The following is a 6,428-nucleotide window of genomic DNA, read 5'->3' as shown; positions in this document are numbered from 1 at the left end:
ACAAGAAAACATGATCTAAAGGAGAGTCCAGGAATAGCACCCTCGAGGGTGGGCTTCACGCCCCTCTAATTGATTCAACATCGGCGTCCACCGTTTCAAAATCTGACATATCCATCCGCCCTGACAGCGGCGTTGAATCAATGAGGGGGGCACGGGAGAGGCTCGCGGACACCACCTCTCCCCTTGTAGCCGCGATAGGCAAGCAAAAAATTTTGCTAGAGCGCCAAGCACCCACCTCATGGCTAGAGACAAGGGCTCGCCATTAGATCAACTTCGAAATCGCTGAACAGACGCGCTGTAGAATGGCAACCGCTGCCAAGTCTCTTCCGTAGTTGCGTCGGTCGAGTGATCGAAGAAGGTGATCTAAGAGAGGGTCCAAGCGCAGGCATTAGTTGGGGGATTCGGCGCCGATGGCATAAATTTATGCAATACCCAAGCAAGCAACATCGGACGGAGGTGCTAGACGAGGGCTCCCGTTTTAGATCGAGTTTTAAAATCACCGAGTAGACGCGGTGAGGGCTGGCAACCGCTGCCAAACCTTTTTCCGAAATTGCGCCATCTGAGTGACAAGAATACATGATCTAAAGGAGAGTCTAGGAATAGCACCCTCGAGGGTGGGCTTCATGCCCCTCTAATTGATTCAACGTCGGCGTCCACCGTTTCAAAATCCGACATTTCCATCCGCCCTGACAGCGGCGTTGAATCAATGAGGGGGGCACGGGAGAGGCTCGCGGCAACCACCTCTCCCCTTGTAGCCGCGATAGGCACGCAAAAAAGTTTTGCTAGAGCGCCAAGCACCCACCTCATGGCTAGAGACAAGGGCTCGCCATTAGATCAACTTCAAAATTGCTGAACAGACGCGCTTTAGAATGGCAACCGCTGCCAAGTCTCTTCCGCAGTTGCGTCGGTCGAGTGATCGAAGAAGGTGATCTAAGAGAGGGTCCAAGCGTAGGCATTCTCGTTGGGGGATTCGCGCCGATGGCATAAATTTCTGCAATACCCGAGCAACACCGGATGGAGGTGCTAGACGAGGGCTCCCATTTTAGATCGAGTTTTAAAATCACCAAGTAGACGCGGTGAGGGCTGGCAACCGCTGCCAAACCTTTTTCCGAAATTGTGCCAGCTGAGTTGACAAGAAAACATGATCTAAAGGAGAGTCCAGGAATAGCACCCTCGAGGGTGGGCTTCATGCCCCTCTAATTGATTCAACGTCGCCGTCCACCGTTTCAAAATCCGACATATCCATCCGCCCTGACAGCGGCGTTGAATCAATGAGGGGGGCACGGGAGAGGCTCGCGGCAACCACCTCTCCCCTTGTAGCCGCGATAGGCACGCAAAAAATTTTGCTAGAGCGCCAAGCACCCACCTCATGGCTAGAGACAAGGGCTCACCATTAGATCAACTTCGAAATCGCTGAACAGACGCGCTGTAGAATGGCAACCGTTGCCAAGTCTCTTCCGTAGTTGCGTCGGTCGAGTGATCGAAGAAGGTGATCTAAGAGAGGGTCCGAGCGTAGGCATTCGTTGGGGGATTCGCGCCGATGGCATAAATTTATGCAATACCCAAGCAACACCGGACGGAGATGCTAGACGAGGGCTCCCATTTTAGATCGAGTTTTAAAATCACCGAGTAGACGCGGTGAGGGCTGGCAACCGCTGCCAAACCTTTTTCCGAAATTCCGCCGTCTGAGTGACAAGAAAACATGATCTAAAGGAGAGTCCAGGAATAGCACCCTCGAGGGTGGGCTTCATGCCCCTCTAATTGATTCAACGTCGCCGTCCACAGTTTAAAAATCTAACATATCCATCCGCCCTGACAGCGGCGTTGAATCAATGAGGGGGGCACGGGAGAGGCTCGTGGCAACCACCTCTCCCCTTGTAGCCGCGATAGGCACGCAAAAAATTTTGCTAGAGCGCCAAGCGCCCACCTCATGGCTAGAGACAAGGGCTCGCCATTACATCAACTTCGAAATCGCTGAACAGACGCGCTGTAGAATGGCAACCGCTGCCAAGTCTCTTCCGCAGTTGCGTCGGTCGAGTGATCGAAGAAGGTGATCTAAGAGAGGGTCCAAGCGTAGGCATTCGTTGGGGGATTCGCGCCGATGGCATAAATTTATGCAATACCCGAGCAACACCGGACGGAGGTGCTAGACGAGGGCTCCCGTTTTAGATCGAGTTTTAAAATCACCGAGTAGACGCGGTGAGGGCTGGCAACCGCTGCCAAACCTTTTTCCGAAATTGCGCCATCTGAGTGACAAGAAAACATGATCTGAAGGAGAGTCCAGGAATAGCACCCTCGAGGGTGGGCTTCATGCCCCTCTAATTGATTCAACGTCGGCGTCCACCATTTCAAAATCCGACATATCCATCCGCCCTGACAGCAGCGTTGAATCAATGAGGGGGGCAAGGGAGAGGCTCGCGGACACCACCTCTCCCCTTGTAGCCGCGATAGGCACGCAAAAAATTTTGCTAGAGCGCCAAGCACCCACCTCATGGCTAGAGACAAGGGCTCGCCATTAGATCAACTTCAAAATCGCTGAACAGACGCGCTGTAGAATGGCAACCGCTGCCAAGTCTCTTCCGTAGTTGCGTCGGTCGATTGATCGAAGAAGGTGATCTAAGACAGGGTCCAAGCGTAGGCATTCGTTGGGGGATTCGCGCCGATGGCACAAATTTATGCAATACCCGAGCAAGCAACACCGGACGGAGGTGCTAGACGAGGGCTCCCGTTTTAGATCGAGTTTTAAAATCACCGAGTAGACGCGATGAGGGCTGGCAACCGCTGCCAAACCTTTTTCCAAAATTGCGCCATCTGAGTGACAAGAATACATGATCTAAAGGAGAGTCCAGGAACAGCACCGTCGAGGGTGGGCTTCATGCCCCTCTAATTGATTCAACGTCGGCGTCCACCATTTCAAAATCCGACATTTCCATCCGCCCTGACAGCGGCGTTGAATCAATGAGGGGGGGCACGGGAGAGGCTCGCGGGAACCACCTCTCCCATTGTAGCCGCGATAGGCACGCAAAAAATTTTGCTAGAGCGCCAAGCACCCACCTCATGGCTAGAGACAAGGGCTCGCCATTAGATCAACTTCGAAATCGCTGAACAGACGCGCTGTAGAATGGCAACCGCTGCCAAGTCTCTTCCGTAGTTGCGTCGATCGAGTGATCGTAGAAGGTGATCTAAGAGAGGGTCCAAGCGTAGGCATTCGTTTGGGGATTCGCGCCGATGGCATAAATTTATGCAATACCCGAGCAACACCGGACGGAGGTGCTAGGCGAGGGCTCCCGTTTTAGATCGAGTTTTAAAATCACCGAGTAGACGCGGTGAGGGCTGGCAACCGCTGCCAAACCTTTTTCCGAAATTGCGCCATCTGAGTGACAAGAAAACATGATCTAAAGGAGAGTCCAGGAATAGCGCCCTCGAGGGTGGGCTTCATGCCCCTCTAATTGATTCAACGTCGCCGTCCACCGTTTCAAAATCTGACATATCCATCCGCCCTGACAGCGGCGTTGAATCAATGAGGGGGGCACGGGAGAGGCTCGCGGCAACCACCTCTCCCCTTGTAGCCGCGATAGGCATGCAAAAAATTTTGCTAGAGCGCCAAGCACCCACCTCATGGCTAGAGACAAGGGCTCGCCATTAGATCAACTTCGAAATCGCTGAACAGACGCGCTGTAGAATGGCAACCGCTGCCAACTCTCTTCCGTAGTTGGCGTCGGTCGAGTGATCAAAGAAGGTGATCTAAGAGAGGGTCCAAGCGTAGGCATTCGTTGGGGGATTCGCGCCGATGGCACAAATTTATGCAATACCCGAGCAAGCAACACCGGACGGAGGTGCTAGACGAGGGCTCCCGTTTTAGATCGAGTTTTAAAATCACCGAGTAGACGCGATGAGGGCTGGCAACCGCTGCCAAACCTTTTTCCGAAATTGCGCCATCTGAGTGACAAGAATACATGATCTAAAGGAGAGTCCAGGAATAGCACTCTCGAGGGTGGGCTTCATGCCCCTCTAATTGATTCAACGTCGGCGTCCACCGTTTCAAAATCCGACATTTCCATCCGCCCTGATAGCGGCGTTGAATCAATGAGGGGGGGCACGGGAGAGGCTCGCGGGAACCACCTCTCCCATTGTAGCCGCGATAGGCACGCAAAAAATTTTGCTAGAGCGCCAAGCACCCACCTCATGGCTAGAGACAAGGGCTCGCCATTAGATCAACTTCGAAATCGCTGAACAGACGCGCTGTAGAATGGCAACTGCTGCCAAGTCTCTTCCGTAGTTGCGTCGATCGAGTGATCGTAGAAGGTGATCTAAGAGAGGGTCCAAGCGTAGGCATTCGTTGGGGGATTCGCGCCGATGGCATAAATTTATGCAATACCCGAGCAACACAGGACAGAGGTGCTAGGCGAGGGCTCCCGTTTTAGATCGAGTTTTGAAATCACCGAGTAGACGCGGTGAGGGCTGGCAACCGCTGCCAAACCTTTTTCCGAAATTGTGCCATCTGAGTGACAAGAAAACATGATCTAAAGGAGAGTCCAGGAATAGCGCCCTCGAGGGTGTGCTTCATGCCCCTCTAATTGATTCAACGTCGCCGTCCACCATTTCAAAATCCGACATATCCATCCGCCCTGACAGCGGCGTTGAATCAATGAGGGGGGCACGGGAGAGGCTCGCGGCAACCACCTCTCCCCTTGTAGCCGCGATAGGCACGCAAAAAATTTTGCTAAAGCGCCAAGCACCCACCTCATGGCTAGAGACAAGGGCTCGCCATTAGATCAACTTCGAAATCGCTGAACAGATGCGCTGTAGAATGGCAACCGCTGCCAAGTCTCTTCCGTAGTTGCGTCGGTCGAGTGATCGAAGAAGGTGATCTAAGAGAGGGTCCAAGCGTAGGCATTCGTTGGGGGATTCGCACCGATGGCATAAATTTATGCAATACCCGAGCAACACCGGACGAAGATGCTAGACGAGGGCTCCCGTTTTAGATCGAGTTCTAAAATCACCGAGTAGATGCGGTGAGGGCTGGCAACCGCTGCCAAACCTTTTTCTGAAATTGCGCCATCTGAGTGACAAGAAAACATGATCTAAAGGAGAGTCCAGGAATAACACCCTCGAGGGTGGGCTTCATGCCCCTCTAATTGATTCAACGTCGCCGTCCACCGTTTCAAAATCCGACATATCCATCCGCCCTGACAGCGGCGTTGAATCAATTAGGGGGGCACGGGAGAGGCTCGCGGCAACCACCTCTCCCCTTGTAGCCGCGATAGGGACGCAAATAATTTTGCTAGAGCGCCAAGCACCCGCCTCATGGCTAGAGACAAGGGCTCGCCATTAGATCAACTTCGAAATCGCTGAACAGACGCGCTGTAGAATGGCAACCGCTGCCAAGTCTCTTCCGTAGTTGCGTCGGTCGAGTGATCGAAGAAGGTGATCTAAGAGAGGGTCCAAGCGTAGGCATTCGTTGGGGGATTCGCGCCGATGGCATAAATTTATGCAATACCCGAGCAACACCGGACGGAGGTGCTAGACGAGGGCTCCCGTTTTAGATCGAGTTTTAAAATCACCGAGTAGACGCGGTGAGGGCTGGCAACCGCTGCCAAACCTTTTTCCGAAATTGCGCCATCTGAGTGACAAGAAAACATGATCTAAAGGAGAGTCCAGGAATAGCGCCCTCGAGGGTGGGCTTCATGCCCCTCTAATTGATTCAACGTCGCCGTCCACCATTTCAAAATCCGACATATCCATCCGCCCTGACAGCGGCGTTGAATCAATGAGGGGGGCACGGGAGAGGCTCGCGGCAACCACCTCTCCCGTTGTAGCCGCGATAGGCACGCAAAAAATTTTGCTAGAGCGCCAAGCACCCACCTCATGGCTAGAGACAAGGGGTCGCCATTAGATCAACTTCGAAATCGCTGAACAGACGCGCTGGAGAATGGCAACCGCTGCCAAGTCTCTTCCGTAGTTGCGTTGGTCGAGTGATCGAAGAAGGTGATCTAAGAGAGGGTCCAAGCGTGTAGGCATTCATTGGGGGATTCGCGCCGATGGCATAAATTTATGCAATACCCGAGCAACACCGGACGGAGGTGCTAGACGAGGGCTCCTATTTTAGATCGAGTTTTAAAATCACCAAGTAGACGCGGTGAGGGCTGGCAACCGCTGCCAAACCTTTTTCCGAAATTGCGCCAGCTGAGTTGACAAGAAAACATGATCTAAAGGAGTGTCCAGGAATAGCACCCTCGAGGGTGGGCTTCATGCCCCTCTAATTGATTCAACATCGCCGTCCACCGTTTTAAAATCCGACATATCCATCCGCCTTGACAGCGGCGTTGAATCAATGAGGGGGGCACGGGAGAGGCTCGTGGCGACCACCTCTCCCGTTGTAGCCGCGATAGGCACGCAAAAAATTTTGCTAGAGCGCCAAGCACCCA

Source organism: Cupressus sempervirens, chromosome 7 (genome assembly GCF_028749045.1).
Source record: "Cupressus sempervirens isolate cs-2001-9-10 chromosome 7, ASM2874904v1, whole genome shotgun sequence".
NCBI lineage: Eukaryota > Viridiplantae > Streptophyta > Pinopsida > Cupressales > Cupressaceae > Cupressus > Cupressus sempervirens.
Note: the sequence above shows the minus strand (reverse complement) of the source record.